Source organism: Mustela putorius, unplaced genomic scaffold, assembly GCF_011764305.1.
Source record: "Mustela putorius furo isolate JIRA1106 unplaced genomic scaffold, ASM1176430v1.1 tig00003969_pilon_pilon_pilon, whole genome shotgun sequence".
NCBI classification, from domain to species: Eukaryota; Metazoa; Chordata; class Mammalia; order Carnivora; family Mustelidae; genus Mustela; species Mustela putorius.
In genome coordinates, this window is record NW_025422112.1 from 2,469,683 (window position 1) to 2,492,107 (window position 22,425).

The 22,425-nt window shown below is 37.6% G+C and overlaps 1 protein-coding gene across 3 annotated transcripts in view; it reads left to right on the top strand.

The window, feature by feature from the left end:
• KHDRBS2 (KH RNA binding domain containing, signal transduction associated 2) overlaps window positions 1-8,231 on the top strand; it is a 628,493-nt gene extending 620,262 nt beyond the window's left edge. For all 3 annotated transcript variants that reach the window (XM_045070404.1, XM_045070405.1, XM_045070408.1), the window contains 3 exons: window positions 725-826; window positions 6,482-6,608; window positions 8,023-8,231. The gene's annotated coding sequence lies outside the window, so the exon portion shown is untranslated. The remainder of the gene's footprint in view (window positions 1-724; window positions 827-6,481; window positions 6,609-8,022) is intronic.
• Window positions 8,232-22,425: the final 14,194 nt, after the last annotated feature.

Below are 22,425 nucleotides of genomic sequence, written 5' to 3' on the forward strand. Positions count from 1 at the left end.
GCATCCTATGATTGAGAAACTTGAGGGTGGAAAAAAAAAAAAAAAAAAAAGGAAGAACAAACCTTAGAGGTAAAGGAAGTAAGAGATACATTCAAGAGATTATAAATGAAGTGATTCAGCTGAAGCAGGACATTTCTGAAAGAAACACAGGTAAGTAGGGGGCAGATCTGGGAAGACTTTGAATGGCAGGCACATTGCTTAAACTTGTTCTTTAAAGCAGGGAACCACCACCTCCATTCATTTTTTCATATTTCAGAGACTGTGGGACATGATGTAAACATGGATATTCCATTAGTAAGCAAAATGCATCAGCTCATTTCATAAGGAAGCTTAAAAAACTGCTTATGTATTCCAATACCAATCATTTTCAAATATTCATAGCAAGTTGGCAAGGTAATTTAATGTTTTATTTTGCCCAACAGCTAGATGCTCCACTTAGAGGAATACAAACAAATTGAAGCTGATTTAACCAGCACATACTACCCAGCAGCTGAGAAACCTTCCTGAAACAAGGATTAATTGTTTGTGGCACAGTATATGACAATAACAACAACAACTCAACAAATCTACTATAGGAGAAATAGAAGGTTTCTATTAAGGATAGGTATACCAGCCCTGAAAACCTCAGCCTCATTTTTCATTACAATGAACATAAAGTGAAGTTTGTAATATGTCTCTTATCAACAATAGATACATACTGACCCACACGTTCTCTCTTTACCAGCCATAATGCCAGTTGATTTTCATCATTAAGAGATCTTCAAATGATAGATGAATTTTCAAAGCCTTCAAAGAAAGTGTATATTGAACTTAATGTAGCTTGATGGTAAGTGTTTTCTTCTTGCATGCTTATTCCAGGTATCCATTTTACATAGATTTTAAAATGTTTTTGAGTGCCTGCATATACCAGAGTTTGTGCTAGACTTTTGTGGAAATAAAATTCTGCATAAAGTGTGGTCCCGCTATTCTAGAGGCTTATATCCTAATACCGATGACCAAAGATAAACATATTCAAGTAAAATTATGGGAAGGATTGAGATAAAGGTGTCAAATTGGATTAAATTAGGTTTTTGTTTTTGTTTTTGTTTTTTTTACTGCCGCACTATCGACGTTTTGGATCAGATCATTCTTAGTGGTGGGGAGCTGTCTTGTATATTGTAGCATGTTTAGCACCATCCTTAACTTCTAGCCAGGAGATGCTAATAGCACCTTCTCACTAGCGACAATCAAAAATATCTCTAGACATTGCCCATATCTATAGACTGAGTGAAAAATCACCTGTTTTTAACCACTGTAGTAGATGAAAAGTGTGTTTTTTTTAAAAAAGACTTTATTTATTTGACAGAAATCACAAGTAGTCAGAGAAGCAGGCAGAGAGAGAGAGAGAAGGAAGCAGGCTCCCTGCTGAGCAGAGAGCCTGATGTGGGGCTTGATCCCAGGACCCTGGGATCATGACCCGAGCTGAAGGCAGAGGCTTTAACCCACTGAGCCACCCAGGTGCCCCGAAAAGTGCATTTTGTAAATGAAGAGAACTCATGGTTGGGGAAATCAAGGAAAGTCCACGGGGGGGGGCTGGTAGAAGTAGGCTGAGAAGAGTATTTTAGGAGTGGAGAAGATAGTGAGATAGTGGCCAAACTGGAGATTGGAAGCCAAGTGGAGAAGCATAAATTATGTTTGAGAGTCATGTGTAGCATTCAGTGTTCAAAAGGTAGTTAATAGAGAAAAACTGAGCAAGTAAAAAGCAATCGCATCATGGAGGTCCTTGATAGTATAAAATAGTTTTTCATTTTGTAGGGATGCCAATGGAAATACAAATGAAATGAATAAAGCCTCATTTGGAAATGTTAAAATGGCAGTTCTGGGCAGAATGATCTGGGTAAATGAGAAAGTCCATTTTAGGTGTGGGACTCAGTTAAGGACGTAATTTGGGAGAAATTGGAGAATCTATTTGTGGGAGATGTATTTCCCAACACAGGATGAGAGGAAAAACAAGTGAAGAAGTAAATTCAATAGCTTGCTTCTACATTTGATCTTCCAAATTGTTGTTGAAATTGTTTTCTCATAATAGAGTTGACACTTCATGACAAAGCTGATTGGCAGATGTGCCAAGATTCTCTGGGATTCCATGAAGTGGAAAGTTCTAACTGATGTTGCAGAGTTATAAAGGCAAAGATGATATTATTCTCAAAAATAACTCCCCAGTGACATAGAAACTATGAATCCAAGCATTTAAATAATCTTGCTGATAAAAAGTATTCAATTAAAATTCCAAGGCCTGGCCCAGAAATTTGTCTGCTAAAATTAATATTTATGCACATTAAGCTCTGCACCATTCAACCAGACTTTTGAAAGTCTCCTCATTTTTCTCATGCCTTTAGAGAGTTTCGATCTAAGTTTATCTTCATGATACATAAAATATGACAAGATTTGTGAAGACAAGACATAATTCAATTCTATGTGATATGCAACTATTGTACTTGAACTTCAGAAAACCCCATCTAAAGGGTTAAAATACATACTTTGTAAACTTACTCCTGATTCATACTGAACTGCTCATTTGCTCTGAAAACAGTTACTACATCTTTGAACATCAAAACCTCTCATATTGTGTACACACAATATGGTCTTACAAATAGGGAGACAAGGAAGCAACAAAGAGAAAGGCCCAGAAAATCATCACTCCCCTCCCCACCCCTATAGCTCTTTCCATCCTTGACCAAGTCATCTCTGACTTACATCCAAGAAAGGGGCATTTTCTGAAATCACAGAGACTTTCTAGTCTTTGTTTGCCAACAGGCTAGTATTTTTATTTTAGAAATTCTTAAACTTACATATTAGAAATTATGACACCAGAAAATTAAAATGCACTTTTTTGAAGAATATGGATGCATTGAAGTCCTAAGAGATTAACTGATAGGAAGAAATGAAGATCTTGGGAAATCAGTGAAAAAAAAAAATCAATCTCAAGCACAAGAGTTTTGAATAAGCAAACTCTAGTTTCATAATAAGCAGGGAATTAAATATTGGTGGAAATTCAAGAGAGAGCTTTTCTTCCTGGCAGTTAGATATAAAGTAGGTAATAATTGGAAGAAACTTGAATAAGTGAGACAAGTTAAGAGACTGATGCAATAATCCAGATGTTGTTCATTTATCCAAAGCAATTTATAAGGATCCTCAGTATTAATGGCACTTTATTAGATACAAATTAATGCTTACTTGAACTAGGGCAGTGACTACAGAAATGGAAATGATCCTACTGAATATTAATAAAATGATTAAACCAGCTCAGTGCCCATTTTTTCTTGAGGCCTTTATTCCTACATTTACTAGACTTTACCTATTTGAAATGCATCCACAGTTTTGGGATTCTTTCCTAAAATAAACTGCATTAAGAATCATGGGGAGAATTTTGCTAATAGCTGCCGATCAACTGCTTGTCAGTCTGTACCAAGATGACATATTTTTCTGAGTGAAACAGGACTGTGTTGTAAAAATGAGGGGAAGGAAGGAATGGTGGGGCGCAGTGCTACTCCCTCTAGGTTTTTTATCAAAGGCTCTATTTCTGTCAGTCACCAGAGAATTGAAATCCATCCCAGTCCTATAAGAATGCTTTTAGTGAGTTGTGAGTGTGTTCATTAAAAGAAATGAATGAGCCAAATGGCCACCATTATTGATCATTTCTGCCCTGTAGCTTTAGACTAGAAATGGTTTTCAAGGGTCCCAAAAGGGATTTCGAATTTTTTTTTTTTTTTTAATTTCATCTATAGCACTGTGGACTCAACTCATTCCAGCCACATCTGATCTGTTCCATCAGGCCATTGGGAGTAATTGTAATGAATAAAGGAACTGCATTTAAAATAAAAGACTCTCCCCCAACACACCAAAAGACTTTTTTAATCCTTCTGTATCTTTTTTTTTTTTTAAATTTTTTATTTTTTATAAACATATATTTTTATCCCCAGGGGGCCTTCTGTATCTTTTAAAATTTACCCACACTGTTAGAAAACTCAGTTGCAGGGGCACCTGAGTGGCTCAGTCATTAAGCCACAGCCTTTGGCTCAGATCATGATCCCAGAACCCTGGGATTGAGCCCTGCATCAGGCTCCCTGCTGGGCAGGAAGCTGCTTCTCCCTCTCCTGCTCCCCCTGCTTGTGTTCCCTTTCTCTCTGTGTCTCTGTCAAATAAATTTTAAAAAATATATTTTTTTAATTAAAAAAAAAAAGAAAATTCACTTGTAGTCCCACTTCTGACTTTGGCTTAAAGTATCAATCTTAAAAAAAAAAAAAAGCTAAATGGTCCAAAAGTCTAGAAATAAGGCTGAGAAGTGAAATCTCTGTCAGTCTCCTAGCTTATCAACATAACATTCATTACTTTGAGTTGTTAAAGGAATATTAATTACAATTACATGCTTTTTCAGTATTTCATAAAATGTTAAGTGATATAAATGAAATGAGTTTTCTTTTATGTTAAGTTCTTTTTGGAAGAAGAAAATATTTAAACACAATCAGTGGTTGTATTTGTCTATTTTAAATTCTTGTTTAATACAAAAATATCTCAATCTACATGTTCATATATACTCTTTTTTTATGAAGAAATATCCATGGACTCTCATTTTTATTTCCTCGATCTTACAGTTGACAAACATTTGTTGATACAGCTGCTTTGTGTTAAATGCAGTACAAGGGACAGGCTATGTGAGGGTGTGTAAGACGAAACTCCCCATTTTCAAGGAATCGACAATTAAACTGGTGCATGCAGAGGAAAGACAATTAAACTAGTAATACAGAAAATGTAAAAACTGCTATCACTAAGATGAATATTTAGGAGACTAATTAAGTCAGAGTAAGGTTTTGTATCCTTTTTCCAGTATATTTAAAATCCTGACAAAAAACTCAGAAATTTCCTGTGAAAAATGGTAACATGAACATGTGGCTTCTGTAAACAGTTCAATATCCTCACGGAATCTGCAGGGCTTCAAGGAAGCTGCAATAACTATTATCTTTTTACATAAATTCATTAACTATTTCCCCATTTTGAAATTCCTATGAAACCTTTAAAACCTACCATATTTTATTTGGGGAGTATCTTCTGAGTCAAAATTCTTGTTTTTTTCTCCCTCTATTTCTTTCCCAATTTTCTCCTAAGTAAGTAAATCTAGAAGCAGTTCTTTTATTTCACTGATAAATATGATTTATCTGCTTTTGAAAAAAAAAAAGGAAACATTGAAAAACCTGTGGTGCATTTTCTGCTTCAGTAAATGGGTCATGCTTTGTCAAATTCTGAATATATTAAGCTTTTGTGAAGTTCTGTTTTTCTCAAATACTAGGTTGCTACACTCAATATCAAAGGGTAATTTATTTTGTTCTAAGTAGGCTTTTACTCAGTTCAATTTTCTTTTTTACCTCAAATCATGAATACTTCAAAAAAGATAACTCAGATAAATTAGAATGTTTAAAGAAGGAGAATATTGGCTTTCATTTATATTTTCACAAATATAAATTTGTGAAACTCCTTCACATATGGAGATGATTATTTCAAATTGAGATCTGTAAGATACCTACTTTTTAAATTTTTTAGTGGCAGTGATGATTTTGACGCAATCCATACTGAAGGACAGTGGCCCTGTCAGAAAGTAACTTCTACCAATGGGGCGATCAGCGTTTGCCAGCCTCATAGGGACTGACCCTAAAGCATAGGTGCCAACAAATATAGCTACATATAAACGGAGGTAGAAAATATATATATAATCAAGAATATACCATTCACAATCATTTGCCTGAATGTTTTTAAATGGATCTTAACATTTACATTTTGTATCCAAACTATTTTTCAAAATTGTCTATGCTATAATCTTCTTAGGAGGACTAATATCATTCCATCAAACTGTCCAACTAAAATGATAGAAGGAAATATATACACATTCTAATTTGAGAAACATTTTGTTCTAATAAAGCACCTAGCACAGTATCTGGAATATCACAAGCACTCATTAAGTATTTCCTTCCCCTATTTCTCCATGATATTTATCATGATAAATTATTTTGAGTGGGCTTCCTTCTCATAGTAGGACCATTCCAAGTACCATATGACACATTTTTTTTTTTCTAAAGATCATTTGGTATTAAAATAATAGTTACCAATTACCAGGTATATTAAACTTCACCTCAACACGCAAATTTCTGGTGGCTAAACTCATGTTGCTTGGTGCAAGTCTTTTCATACACTTTAGCCATTCCCATTTTCTTCCAGAGTATTTTCATCACGCTGAAAAAAACAACAGCAGCCCTGTGAAAGAAATAAATGGGCATATAAGTGGACATTGATAGCTGCATCTGGGAACCAACTTCGACCCTCTCCATTTCATCTATTTCCATGTCTCTTTCAAATTTTGTATTTACATCTTCAGAGAGTTTCAGTCTTCAAACCAGTTATCAGTTGGGTTGTCTTGTTGATTGATTTATGGCTTTCTTCTCTCCTCCAGTTTCAATCAAATGCCCATTCTTGAGGAAAAAACATTTGAAATACACTCAGAATGCAGACTCACATGCTGACGATTTGTGTTTTCCCCACAACAATCATCTGAGATTCAGATCTCCGCTGTTTCACATGTAAGTGGTTGACACTGCTTCCCTCTCTTCCCCCAATCCCCTTTCACCTAATTGCCCTACTGCCTGAGAGCCTGCGAAGTATTTCTGCCATATTGTTCCTCCCAACTTAAAAACTTAACTGATCTCCCATTTCTATCAAATCAAAATTCCCCAGTTTGCATTTCAGGTCTAATACTAACTCATATTTGAAGGCCACTGATATATTTATTGTCACAACTCAGTAGATAGCCTTGTACACAAATTCCTGAGCACATATATTTGATGGTTAAATTTGGTTCAGCCCCTACTGTCTTGAAAATATTTTCTGACCCTTTTCCTTTGTCCCTGGTGTGGGTTAGGTACAACTCTCCTCTCAGAGTACTTCCAGCAAATCCGTCAGAAAATGGAACATACTGTATGGTCATCTTTTGCTTATATGTCTGTATCCCCCATTAGGATATAAGTTTCTAATGAGCAGAAACACGTCCTATTCATCTTTATAACTCTAATACCTACCAAAGGAAATGCTGAAAAATGATTACAGAAAGAAAGACATTTCTTAAGTGAGGGACTATATTTCTCATTCCAAAAACTTACTGATGTATCTCTTCTAAGTAAAATGCTGCCTTTATCTCCATCTCTTTCTTTGTCTTTCTCTTACCTTCTAAACTTGGATCAAATTGAACTTCTTGGGAAATAGTGAGATGTTCATCAAAGAAAGGGAGAGATAAACTTTAGCTTCCAACTCAAAATAATTTGTTTCTAAAACATTAGAGTCTAAAAATCACTCTGGAGTCTAAAAAGTCACCAAACCAAAAAAGACAAATAGGTAACATATGCAGAATCCTGACATAAGCCTCTAACACTCAACTCAGCCCTAGATATATGCCCTGAACTCCAATATGCCATTCTTTGCAGCAGTTTCTATCCCTCATACATAGAGCCTTGCTCTTCCCTTTTATTTATTTATTTATTTAAAGATTTTATTAATTTATTTGTCAGAGAGAGAGAGAGAGAACAGAGGGGGATAGGCAGAAGGAGAAGCAGGCTCCCTGTTAAGCAGGGAGCCTGATGTGGGGCTCGATCCCAGGACCCTGGGATCATGACCGACACTGAAGGCAGACACTTAACTGACTAAGCCACCCAGATGTCCCCAGATCTTCCCTTTTAGTGATATGATGTAATCTTTCCTTGCTTATCACTGTTGTCATTGTCTCCTGGCCAGTCTCCTCTTGCCCAAAGTCCAAGGACCCCTAAAACAGAAAACCTGCTCCACTGGTACCCAGTCTGCACTTCTTCATTGCAGACATCCATTCAGAATTTACTCTGCTCTGTAAGCAGACACTGTATTGTTGCCATAATACAACCCTTTATTGTATGTGACAAATTCCCCAAGAAAGCTTTCCTCAATCATATACCTCTGGTTTGGTTCTAGGTACTTTCCTCGAGAGACCGTCCTGCTCACTGCAGAAGACACTGGAACCTTCAATAGTTGGAGCTGCGGGCCCTCACCAGGAAGCAGTCTTTCATCTACAGTTTTGCTCTGCCTTTCACCCTTGAAATCAACTTTGGTACAAGCATGATCTTCAGCTATCAGACCCCATCGTACATCTGTAAAATTTGAAAATAAACAAGTGTCTAAAATATGTGCATACCTGTTTCTTTCTACTAGTCTGAATTCTTACCAGCTCAGTATAATGCTTAACAAAGAATTCAAAAAAGGCAGGAGTAAGAAATTTTCAGCCACTGTTTCATTTCATAGACCCGTCATGAGCACTAATGAAGGCACACACAAATTGTGTCTTTCCACAATGTCAGCTTCATTCAGTCATAAAACAAAGTTAATGTAATTACAAAGCAGGTTCGGGATTCCAAACTCATTGACATTTCACCATGTGATTAACTTGGGCTTCTTACATGGCACGCAGAGCAGAACACAGGACAACTCACACAACAAATAAGATACACAGGGGGAAGGAGGTTAACAGACCAAACCCTGCTCATTGGGCACACAGTTGAAATAAGGCCTCACTCCAGTCTGGGTCAGCTCTCGGCACTTACTGCTTGTTATGTTCAAGCAGTGAAGGATCTCGGTTCTATTCAGAGATCAGTCGGGCAGAGCCTTTGGTGGCAGCTGCCTTTTCAAAGTGGTCATACATAGAAATGTCATGTCTGAAGAGTCTGACAGTTTGCTATAAAAATCCTCCGCTTTTAAAGGGGATTTAATCAGTCTTGGGCCCCTGTGAACCTCCTCTACCTTTCTGTTTGCTATTGGTTCTGGGGTGTCATCAGCTGAGGCTGGTCTTGGGGATAATTCGTAGCTGCAGTATCCTTTACTACCTACATTATCACCTGACACAGGCCCTGTTGACATGAGTGACTCCATCTTGCTCTCTACAAGACCATTATATCAGTACATAATTCTGCTATCCCTTTGAGTTGATAGGAGTTAATTTGCAAATTCCCCACTGAGTGTTTTTAAATGTGTACTGACCCCTTAATGTGTAAATTGTTGAAAGAACTATCTGAGAGAAACCATTAAGTCAGGTGTAAGAATATGGAATCACTACAAGATTATATTTGACCAAGCAAGATCTGTAAAAAATGTACTTCTACCGACAGTAAGTAAACATAATGTGGAATCTTATTAGGAAATTTGAAATTTATCTAATAAATTTAGATCTAATACATCTAACATTAACATTTTTCAGAGAAGTAAGCTTTCACTACTCCCTTTATCTTTATTTCCAAACACATTCATCTCTATTTACAGATTAGATGTGCTGTACTTTAAAATTCAGCTTTATAATACCCTAGTTTTTCAATATTATTATTGATCTGTCTGTTTCAGAATATATAAACCTCTATAAAACAAATGCAGACCCCAGGACCCATTTGCCCAAAAGTAAACTTAGTCAACTCCCTGTAGTCAACTTCAGGTTTGATTTTTTTCTAAAAAGTTGTGTTTTGCTGACCAAAGACCATTTCTTCCTAAGGCAGGTCTCTACTGAATGAATGCTGAATTGTGCATCCTTCTCGATTAGTGAGAACTGAATCTTGTTTTTCTTCCCGTTGCCACAAAATAACAAAGATTGCCAATATTTAGTCTTTAATTATATATGGGCATGCAGGTGATTTAAGAAGATATGCTAAAGTAAGGACTGCAAAACTCCCTAAAAAGACTATATTATTTAAATACAGTTTAAGGCTTAGTTTCTTCCCTGTTTCCTGTGAGGGATGCCCTATTATGCTTCTAAGTGCATTTTTTGCTTCATTCCACGGTGGAAAATGTGAGCTTTTGTTGACTTTGAAGATTCAGGTGAGAAAAATTCAGATTAGAACAAATAATGAAAAATCACACGTGCCCTACTGAAGGACAATAAATTCTCCATAATTCCGGCTACAAAGAGCACAGTATGGAACAATACTACCTCTAAAGTTTCAGATATGAAAATACTGGGTTGATTAGAATAGCTACAGAATAAGTAGCTAAGGTATTTTCCCTACCTTCATTGTTTTTATAAATCAGGCTTGACTGCTTACACTAATTAGACAGAATAAAAGAAAAGTTATCAACAAACTGGAAATCTGATGCACCTTTTACATGTGTTAGTCCTCATGATCACAAGAAATTATATTACATTTGCCTGTTTTCAAAAGATCATGGTATGGTTTTTATTTTTGTTTTATTTTATTTATTTATTTTTTAAAGATTTTATTTATTTGACACAGAGAGAGCGAGTGAACAAGAGCCAGAGAGCAAGCATAAGCAGGGGGAATAGTAGGCAGAGGAGAAGCAGACGTCCTGCTGAGCAAAGAGCTGATATGGGGCTCCATCCCAGGACCCTGGGATCACTACCTGAGCCTAAGGCAGCCCCTTGACTGACTGAGCCACCCAGGCACCCCAAGACTGTTGGTTTTTAAAAGAACCTGGAATAATGTAAAATCCTAGGTGGTCCAGACTAAGAGCTAAATGAGAACTGCATACAATACACACAATAGGCCTACAGGGTGTACTAAGAGAACTCAGAGGTGAGAGCCATCCCTGAGGAATGGAGACCATGAAGGCTCCTGGAGGTGGTGCTTAGACAAGAGGTGAAGGAAAAGGAGTATTTCAGACAGGCAGGTGGCTCAGTGGAATGGAGAAGGGCCCATATTATTTGGGAGCAAAGAACTGGGTTGGAACAAGGGATTAATTTATGGAAGTAAAAAAAACAGAACTGAGGAAATGTGTCGGAACCAAGTTGTAGGGTTCCTTGGAGCAGTAGAGTTTGAACAGCCAGGAGATATTTATTAAACAAATAAATGATTGCCTGCCATGTGAGGGGTTTTTGCAGTGGGCACTAAACAGATTATCTCTGAAAAAGTTGTTGGATCTTGAAGAGAGGGGAAGAGAGATACATTCGACTAACAATACAGAAAAGAATGCAACAAGGATAGACCAGCTTACGTTGTAGTGAACTAGCCCAAAAGCAAAAAGGGATACAAGTGTGACAGCAAAACACAAAGTAAAGGAGATGCCTCTGAAAAACGTTACAAAGGAAGAAGAAACAGGGCTGAATGGTGGAAAATGTGGGAAGAGAAACAGAAAGTTCCACATTCATACATTGGTTGGCTATTAAAGGAGATTGTGCTTCAGGCTTTAAAGAATGTGCAATGCAGTTCTGATGCTAACAATCCAAATTCAGTCAAACTTCAAAGGTTAAGGGCACAGTCTCCCACAAGACTGCTCTCCCTTCAGCCATAAGCTCTAGGGTTCCCAGGCCACCCATCCTTGGGGCCGAGTGGCTCAAATTTGGAGCTGTGCACTCTTCCTTCAGGTTTGATAATTCATTAGAAATCATTCTAGTGAATTCTGGAAAGCACTAGATGTAAAGGATAAAAATCAGAATGAGCTCTATGAAGAAACATGCAGGAAGATGTGGGAGCTTCCCACTCGTAAAGCTTCTGTGTCCTCAAGATGTATCACCCTCTCAGGATATCGATGAGTGTCAGCCCCTCAGGAGGCTGAACTGAGCATCGTTGTACATGATTTTTTATTGACGTTTCATTACAGAGGCATGACTGGCAGAATCACTGGCTATAAAATTGAACTTAATCTCAAACCTCCTTCCCCTCCCCGGAGATCAGGCTGATGTCACAGGACTGAAACTTCTACTCATATGGTTGGTCTTTCCTGCATGGCCAGCCCCCATTCTGGCTCATTGGGTTGGCATAAACTATCTAAAGGCACTCCAGGGGTTATCTTATTAGCATAAACCCAGGTGCGGCTCAAAAGGCCCCCCAGAAGGAACAAAGACACACCTATCACTTGGACAATCCAAGGAGTTTAAAGGATTCCTCTAAAGAGCTCGGGACAAAGTCCAACCACAGTCTTTACTCCAGAACACAATGAATTTGAAATTAACTCCAGGCTCTCTTAGCTGGAACCTCAAGCAGACCGCTGAAGTTAGGAAGCAAACTAGAAAGAGAAAAGAGGACTAGTGATGCGACTTCGGCCACAAAGAAAGGTCACATGATATAGTTCAGGGTTCGGAGCTACTTAGCAAGGTCTACAGTCCTTGTCAAGAGTATATGCATGGGAAAAGCAACCCAAACATACATCAGAAATCAACCCTGGATCTGATAACAAACATTAGCATGAAGAGAAACAGTCCTTGCACCTTCTTTCTTGACCAGATGTCTAAAATACATACCTTTTATACACATGTAAAACAAATCCCTAAAGAAAATGTAATCTAAAAAAAAAAATACACAAATCCATAATTGATATAGTGGCAACTTAAAATACTTCGTTCTTGTTAGACAAATGCAAAAGTGATGAGGTCAGCATTATTAATGCCCTTTTATTTTGCACACTGGCTACCAGTAAAATAAACTTAGCTGTAATTACTCTATTTTTTAAAAAATATTTTATTTATTTATTTGAGAAAGAGAGAAAGAGTGAGAGAGAGCATGAGATGGGAGAAGGTCAGAGGGAAAAGCAGACTCCCCAGAGAGCTGGGAGCCGGATGCGGGACTTGATCCCGGTACTCTGGGATCATGACCCGAGCTGAAGGCAGTCATCCAACCAACTGAGCCACCCAGGTGCCCTGTAATTACTCTATTTTTGACATGTTTTCAGTTCAACTCACTGCAACAGATTACTGCCACTATCAGCTAAGTAGTAGATCAACCAACCTACTCCCTATACCTGCAATAATAACTACATGTATTTGCCTTTGAGGATGATTGTATCCAAATGAAAAACATTATCTTTTCTATTTTATTCAGTGACAGTGACTCAAGTGAAAACTATGTAAAAGATTTTTTTCTATTTCAAGTATTTATTATTCAACTTTTGAATGATCAGAAATGGATTCCAGAAAGAACACGCCTTACTTAAAAATAAGGTATCTATAAGTAGAAATGAGTTATATTATAAAATACACTATATTTGGATGTTGCTTCTTTATACTTCTATAATAGATTATGGATTTGGCAAATAATATAAATGAATATTTGTTATTTCAAATAAATAAGTACAGTATAATATATTTTTTATATAATCAGACCTTACAGGTATGCAAAATATTCATAGCTCCATGGTTAGGAGGTATCAGAAAATGGCTTAAGACATAAGCAATTTCTATAATGTATTAGAAACATATACTAACAGATAAGGACTTAAAAACAACATTTTTGAGTGCTTAGTTTGAATCACAATGATTAGAACTTATATAGGAAGCATTATCTAATGTCTCAGTTTTATTCCTGTGAGAAATAGATGCCAAGAATTAGATGTGCAAGTGATTTGCTGGAAGAAACGCCTGCAGAGGATAAAAAGAAGAAGCGAGATCAGGAAAAGCCTTCAGATGCTGCTGCTGATATCTGTGAAAGGAGAGAAGGAAGGAAGAAAGGTTGGGTAGTGGAGCAGTGCAGTGCCAAAGGAAAAATTGCACATAAGCAGAGTGTTAGATCAGGCCAGAATTACCTGGCTCTATATAGCACCTCTGTTGTCCTCCATTATGGGATGGGGGAAGCCCAGGAGAGCATGGGCTTTACAGGAATGCTACAATGGATACTAAAAGTATAGCAACAATGGGCACCTGGGTGGCTCAGTGGTTAAAGCCTCTGCCTTCGGCTCAGGTCATGATCCCAGGGTCCTGGGATCGAGCCCCGAATTGGGCTCTCTGCTCAGCAGGGAGTCTGCTTCCCTTCCAACTACCCCCCTCCCCCCCCCCGCACCTCTCTCTGCTTTCCTCTCTGCCTGCTTGTGGTCTCTGTCTGTCAAATAAATAAATTTTAAAAAATTTTTATTAAAAATAAATAAATAAATAAATAAAAGTATAGCAACTAGAGGTCATTTGCCAACTACTTCCTAGAAGGGAAATCCGCGTGGTACACTTCCATGACCACCACAGTCCACCCCTTGTATGTCTCATAAAATCTCTCCTTCACAGATTTCCAGAAAGTATCCATTCATTCCTGTGGATCTCTCTTCCTGAGAGAGATTTTAATGGCAGTATGTTAGGAGGACAAATCATAGACCTGTCTCTGTGGTTAGTCTTTGAACAATAATTGTAGGTCCTGCTGGTTTCCCTGGTGTTAGAACCCAAAAGCTTATTCTTGATGATTCTGAGCCATGCTCAATCCTACCTTTTTCAAACTAGGATTGCTGCATATGTCCACTCACTATTTTTTTTAAAGATTTATTTATTTATTTTAAAGAGAGAGAGAGAGAGAGCACATAAACAGGGGGAAGGGCAGACGGAGAGGGAAAGTGAGGCAGAGAAACAGACTCCCCACTGAGTGCAGAGCCCAACCCAGGGCTCCATCCCAGGATCCTGAGATCATGACCTGAGCTGAAAACCAAAAGTTGGAGGTTTAATTGACTAAGCCAGTCAGGCACCCCTGTTCACTCACTATTAAAACTGAATAAGGAATATCACAGGTTGTCAAAGTGAATCACCTGGAATCCACACATATTGCCTCCCTCATGAAAAATGTGGCCTTATATAATTCTGGAAAGTAGATTCATTATTGCAGCAGAGATGGTGACTGCCCTCCTTACCTGGTATTTTCTGGACACAAACTGTCTGAACTGCCTAAGTGGCAGTTGTAGCTTTTAGTTTTATGGTACCTCTGCTTTATTCCTTGGCAAGAGTTTGCCCCTTTGCAGCCTCGAACCACTAATGGAAAGTTCCACAGTGGAGTTAGGAGTAGACGGTAAATGTATCCATTCCTTTCCTACCTCTTGGTACTTGAGTCCACATATTCTTCCTATTTAGACTTCTGACTTAGTATCTACTATGTCCTTAAGTATGGCAATGCCTCTTCACACAGTATTGCCCTCAAGCTGGCTCTCCAATAGAAGGCCATTCCAGTATTCTGTGAGAAGAGGTGCCTCTGGATGGTGTGGTATATGATTCAGTCAGTGGATCCTGTGGTATCTGTCCATTCCTATACCACATTTATTGTCGTTTCTCTGTTGGGTGGTGGTGTGAGGAATTCAATGCCTATGGATCAGACTTTTAGTAAACCTCCAGATAATGGTGCTGTCTAAATATTTATTGGAAGGAAAGTCAGACCCATAAGTATATGCATATTTATAATAGATATCTATCCCTGTGGGAGTGAATTCCTGGACCTTTTGGAACAGAGCATCCCTAGTGTAACTGAATTGTTAACAAGCATTCACTTGGTATCTTTTGCTGGAAAATTGGACATCCAGATGTGGCAGTAGCTGGATCAGCTTTGGTATAAGTGGGAATCCATGCAACGGGGCCAATTTGTAGACTCCATCTCTGCCATGGTGACTACTTTGTTCATATGTCCATTACACCAGTTCTGGGGGCGGGTGGTTGATGACAAAGCTGGCTAAAGTCGTTAGCCAAATCATTTTGTGTACTTAGGTATGCAGTACCTCTGCAGTGGAAAATGATTTGTTGTTGGCATTGATTTAGGATACAAAAATCTCCAGATTCTTCGTCTCCTTCCATATGACTTTCCACATATTTCTATTCCAAATTGCCTTATCTCAACTAATCTAATCCTTTTATTTTCCAGTCCTAGGTCATTGCCACTGCCCAAGAATCTGTGTATGTTTTCACCTCAGATCACTCTTCTTTTCCTATAAAGTAGAAAACCATGTCAATTTCTTGCATTTCCACCCACGAGGAAAGATTATCCTCATCACTGAATTTCTAAGCCACCCCTGAATATTACTATAATGTAGCCAACATCAATTTTCAGCTTATATCCACATACAAACTGAACTGTCCATAAGCTGAGCTTAGGACTTTTTCCCTCTTTCAGGTGATCATATGGAATCCCAACCCCACACCCTGTCCTCCACAAATCAGGCTTCAGGTGCAAACTGGGGAAGGTGCACTGGTGCAATTGTGATGAGTGACATGGTGGTTTGGGATACCGGCTTATGCCTTATACTCACGTCCTCTAGTCATTCTCAGGCTCAACCAGGATGTACTATTTCCATCTTATGATGGAATACTGATGGGCCTGTTAACTTTATGACTTGGTGTGTCCAACAGCGCCCAGTTAAAATGAATAGTTCTGAATGCATGGTCCCTTGTTACATCAAGGACAAGGGTTCTGTCTCTACCAGGGCTCAGTAACATAGCAGGGGTGGTTTCTCAGGAGGTTGCTTTGTTGCAAATGGCATTGCCTTGCTCCCAAACCCCAGGGGCCCATATTGTAATTTTTCCACTAGGTCTTTTTATAAATCCCACACTGCATCATTATGTCCTACTCCACGGGATCTGCCACAAAGCCTGAAGGAAACTTCACAGTCTACACTTGCTGCATTGTTGTGATATCATTCCTCATTTTTACCTTCTACTGTGTGTACATGTTAAGCAGTTCCCATTTTGATTGTCCATCTATTCTGTCCCTAAAGATCCCACTAAACATTCCCACAACTCCTTGCAAGTCAAGGTCCTGTGGTTGTCAGTCATCCTTGCCCATCATTTTAGAAATTGCAAAGACCTAGCTTCGGGCAATCAAGCACTTCCAAATAGGCTCTATTTCTTCAAGACCCCTTATTCGTTCTGCTCTTACTGAGCCCCATTCTGTGAGTACTTCTCCTGCCATCATCTCTGGCCTGCAGAGGAGAGTTCTTAGCGATGCTGATACTCCTACTATGGGCACAATTTTTTTTTTTTTTGTAAAGATTTTAGTTTTTAGAATAGTTTTAGGTTCACAACAAAAGAGAGGAAGGCACAGAGATTTTCCAAATAGTATCTGCCCCTTCACATGCGTATCCTCCCCCATTATCAACATCCCTCACCAGACTAGTACATTTATCACCAAGGATGAACCTATATTGACAGGTCATAATCACCCACCACTGATGCATTCTTGACGGTCTTTTTTTTTTTTTAGATTTTATTTATTTGAGAGAGAGAGAGCATGCGAGGAGAAAGGTGAGAGGGAGAAGCAGACTCCCTGCCGAGCAGGGAGCCTAATGGGGGACTCAATCCTGGGATTCCAGGATCATGACCTGAGCAGAAGGCAGTTGCTTAACATCCTGCATTCTTGATGGTCTTAATGATGTGTCCTCGAGCCTCTGCTTGGTTTTCTGGTCTTACATTTCCGGCATGCTCACTTCTCTGAGCTTTTTTTTTTACTTCTTTCTCCACTACCAGGGAAATGGGTAGATCCACTCTGGCATGGGCTCTCACCTTCTCCAGGCTTCTAAGAGCCACTCTAACACTGACTTCACCATATCTCTGAGGGTCCTTGCTATAGTGTTAAATCCTAAAATTCTAAGAAAGACACCCAAGTCAGTGGATTCTTAAATATTTACACTTACATTCTGGCCACTTGATCAAGCTTCCTCAAAATCCAGCTTATTCTTTGGATCCATCTTTACAGCTCCTTTGGATGTAAAATCTTTCATCCATTATCAGGCTTAGCTCATCACCACTCAGATTATGCTGAGATTTAACCCGAATTTTTGGTCTAGAAGTCAGGAGAGGAGATGGGCTACTCTTCAAGGAACATCTGTTGCCTTATAGGGGAGAGACCCTTATAGTGTCTTTACTGATCCAGATGTGCTCTCCCTTAATAGAAAGGGACAGTTTCAGTGCACCTGGTTGGCTCAGTTAAGAATGCTACCTCTGATCTCAGGGTCATGAGTTCAAGTCTCATACTGGGTGCAGAGATTACAGAAGAAGGAGGACAAGGAGAAGGAGAAGAGGGAGAGGAAGAAGAAAAAGAAGAATAAGAAGAAAAAAACAGGGGACCGTCATAGATCCATGGCTACCACATTTCTTTTAATCTTTAAGAGGTAAATGTTATTATTTCTCCTTTGTAATGACGAAATTTAGCTCAGAGTCACTGACTGAATTTACAGAGCCATACATCTTGTAAAGCAGAACTGGAATGATAATTCAAAGCATCTGGTTCCAGAGCTATTGCCTCTCCAATAACAGACTATAATGACTAACACTCCGGTTCATTACAAAAACTCGAAAAGAAGAGATATTGTCTTAAATGTATAACATATATGAAATCTCAACAAAAATAATCACTAATATTACTAATGAATTAGGTCTTCTGAGCCTATTTATATAAAGAATAAGTGAGAAATTTAAAAAATAATTACCAAAGTAGGTGAGAAGCACCTCAAAGCACAAATTTTTATACAATTTTGATGTTTGATACACATAACTATAGTGTATAGTTTTTTAAATTAAGCAGTTTTTAAAAACAAAATAAATCCCACAAATCAAAAACTACACTACACACAAAGTTGGGGGTGGGGCGAGAAGCCAACAGCAATGAATGATTGTGGCAAGAATTTTTCTAAGAGATTCGTAATCACTATATATTTTATCTTTATAACCAAACCTATACTAATAAACTCATATTAAAGAGACTATAAGTCTTACTGCAAAATGACTGACTTTGATTAAAATTTCAATATTTTTAAAATTGCAAATTGACAAAATTTAGCTCACTTACTCTTATGAAGGAAAATAACTGAATTTCTTAAGGACAGAGAAAATGTTTGTTTAATGTGCAGCTGAAAATGAAACAGTGTAAAACAAAACAGGCAAACCCTCTGCCCTTATAGAGCTTATATTTTGGAGAAACCAACAAATAAACAAACAGACATATAAACAAATACTTAAGGCATTAAAGAAAAAGCTGTTTGTGTAAGAACTGGAATCAGTGATATAGATGCCAGCAGAAGATCACTGAAGAACTGCAACTTCCTGAGGGTTGAGGTACTGCCTAAAAAGTTTATCCACATTAGGACCAATCATTGTCTAACAGAAAAATGTCATGTGAAAATTAAAGTATTTAAAAAAAAATTTTTTTTTAAAGATTTTATTTGACAGAGAGAGAGAGATCACAAGTAGGCAGAGAGGCAGGCGGGGTGCGGGGGGGGGGGGAGCAGGCTTCCCGCTGAGCAGAGAGCCGGATTTGGGGCTCGATCCCAGGACTCTGGGATCATGACCTGAGCTGAAGGCAGAGGCTTAACCCACTGAGCCACCCAAGAGCCCCGCATTTAAAAAAATTTTTAAAAACCATCTTCTTCTTGAAAATTGCCCATGTTATACATACGGCCCAAAGAACAGCCCATGTGTAATGGTAGACTGAATTCTAAAATTTCTAAGTAACTAGCAGACCACCGTGTGAGAAAACTACTTCCCAAAGACACAGGCCCTGGTACCATGGGGCTCAAAATAGTACCTCACCGGGGCACTGGGTGACTCAGAGGGTTGAGCCCCTGCCTTTGGCTCAGGTCATGATCTCAGGGTCCTGGGATCCAGCCCCGTATCCACAGGGGGCTCTTTGTTCTGTTCTGCGGGGAGCCTGCTTCTCCTTCTCTGTCTGCCTGCCTCTCTGCCTAATTGTGATCTCTCTATATGAAATAAATGAATAAAATCTCTCAAAAAAAAAACAAAACAAAACAAAACAAAACAGTATCTCACCAATGACAGAATCAACATTTGTTAATGATTGATTCAGGAGCATCTATAGGAAATATGTGCCTTCAAAATATAATACTTGCTAAAAGAATATCATTAGTTATTATGACTAATAATGACTTTCTCCTCAGGTTCAAATTCCTTCCTAATTTTAAGAACTCATTCCGTACTGATGTGGAGAATAATCTGATATGAAACTTTATGAAAATCATGAAAAGAATAAGGAAATAAATGGCAAGTTGATTCGAGGTAGTGTTAAATTTTCTTGGAAAAGATGACAATTGGGGGAAAAGTTAAGATTTATTGCATATTTTTTGTCTTTAATTTTATATGGTATTCTTGAAAATCCAAAGTTGAGCAAAACAATGAAATTTTCTAATTATTTCTAGGGAATATGTGGAAATTAATGATTACTTAGTGTCTACACATAGGCAAACACTTCTTCATACAAATTCAATTTTATTTGTGCTTTTGTAGGTTATTAGCATTCATTTGGATACAGTTTTTGTTAAATTACTTTACTTAATGAGGTGTGGTATGAACATGATATTGCTGACACAAGATACTCAAAATAGATAGAAAATCAGAGTTTTCTTCAGTTAATAAGCTTTCAGAACAAAATAAATTAACATTCTTCTTAATTTGTATTTTTAATATTTAACTCTAATCACATACTCTAGTTTCCTAACATATCAAAGTAAATGTGGTTTGTAAGATACCAGAATGCTATAAAGCACTGCTGCAAGAAAATATTCAGAGGTAATTACTTTAATAATAGGTAGTATTTTAGAAAGAAGATCATCAAAATAAGATGATGGTTGAGACAATGAAATAGATAATCTGGATGAAAGCATAGCTATCCTTCAAAATCGATAACCAGAATATATGCAGACAGCCACCCTGATCACTGAGAAGGCTGAAATAAATCAATCTTTCATGCATCAGTCTTTAAATTCCAGGTGTAAAGTCCTGTAGGGAGACTAAAGTTTAAAATGTGGTATGAAATTAGTTTTACTGTTTCTAAGTTCTAAGACAAAACTTAACAATTACATATATCTAAATAGATAAGCTATATATTTTTTTAATTTTTTATTTTTTATAAACATATATTTTTATCCCCAGGGATAAGCTATATTTTTAAGTGTGTTTTTGAATTCCCAAAGTCCAATTATTTCTGGTGAAAATATTTAATTGCTTCACATCTGCATCTAAATTCACATACTCTAGTTTCCTAACATATCAAAGTAAATGTGGTTTGTAAGATACCAGAATGCTATAAAGCACTGCTGCAAGAAAATATTCAGAGGTAATTACTTTAATAATAGGTAGTATTTTAGAAAGAAGATCATCAAAATAAGATGATGGTTGAGACAATGAAATAGATAATCTGGATGAAAGCATAGCTATCCTTCAAAATCGATAACCAGAATGTCTCTTGTTTTGAAATTGGCTTCAACCAGGCTGTTTTGGCTGTAATCTCTTTCTTCTTTTCAGCATACATAAATTGGAAAAACAAACAGCTTCTCAATAAAATAACTCGTCCCTGAGAATTAAAATAGTCATTGAAACATTGATGGCTTTAGTAACTTCAGATCTAGCCTAATAAAAGAGATTTTTCCTGAATGTTTTAAAGTTTTCTCCACTTCAGTTGTAAAGTCAGGGAGAATGCTGGTAGTTGGTCTACTCTGTGCCTGGTACTAACTACGCTAGCTAAGCAGACTCTGTAAGACTGTTGATTCTTTAGACTTCAGTCTTCTTTATTAATATGTCCTTCAGCAGGGTCGTTAGGATTAAACAAAAGGAAATAAGGTAACATTGTACAAGTTTGATATATAGAAGTTTATCATTCATATTTGGCCTTAGCAAATGCCAAGGATCCATTCTAGGGTTTTTTTGTTTGTTTGTTTGTTTGTTTGTTGTTTGTTTTTTTAAAGATTTTTTTAATTTGTTTTTCAGACAGAGAGGGCAGGTACAAGCAGGGGGTGCAGCAGGCAGAAGGAGAAGCAGATTCCCCGCTGAGCAATGAGCCCAACATGGGACTTGGTCCCAGGACCCTGGGATCATGACCTGAGCTGAAGGCAGATGCTTAACCGACTGAGCCACCCAGGTGTCCCTCCTTTCTAGTTTATTAGTCAAATTAATTATGTTACTTGATCAACTACAAATATTAAAAAAAATAGTTTAGGCTATGGATGTTTTAGAATACAATAATATTTCATATATATTCTATCACCTTGTAACTAAAATGTTATAATGTTCTTACTAAAGGATCATCATGTTCTATTCTTCTAGCTAACTGCTCCCCAATAATCCTTTCCTCAACCTCACACACATAGCCATTGAGGTCAAGATGAAATATTTCAGTAGCTTTAAAATATAATGTGTCTTAGTCTTCCAGAAAGGGATTCAAACAGGGGAAGCTTTAGTGTATTTCAAAGCAAACAGTAAGCGGGCTCATATTTTCAAGTCGTCCTTTTTTTGCATCTAAAGCTCTCACCCTCATTCTACCCACTGGTGCTCAATGTTTCTGCTGATGGTTCAGAGAACATAGGAACATAAACACTTGTCTATAGTTAACTTCTTTCAGGAAGAAAATGCCATTTTGAGACAGAACTGTAATCTATGACTCAGGACTCTCTCTCAAATTCTGTCTCTTAAGAAATAAAAAGTAACATTTGGAGGAAAAATGACTGCTATTCTTTATAATACATCTGGAAAAATCTTGTATGGACTTTTCATAGACTTTTATGGATTGGTTAACTTTGAACTTGTCCAACTGACATTATAAATACTGTAAAAAAACGGAACAACAAAGCTAAACAGATTCCAACTATTTCTCTCATTTTTTCTTTCTTTGGCAGTTAATGTGTATAGAATATTATCTATCAATAACATCC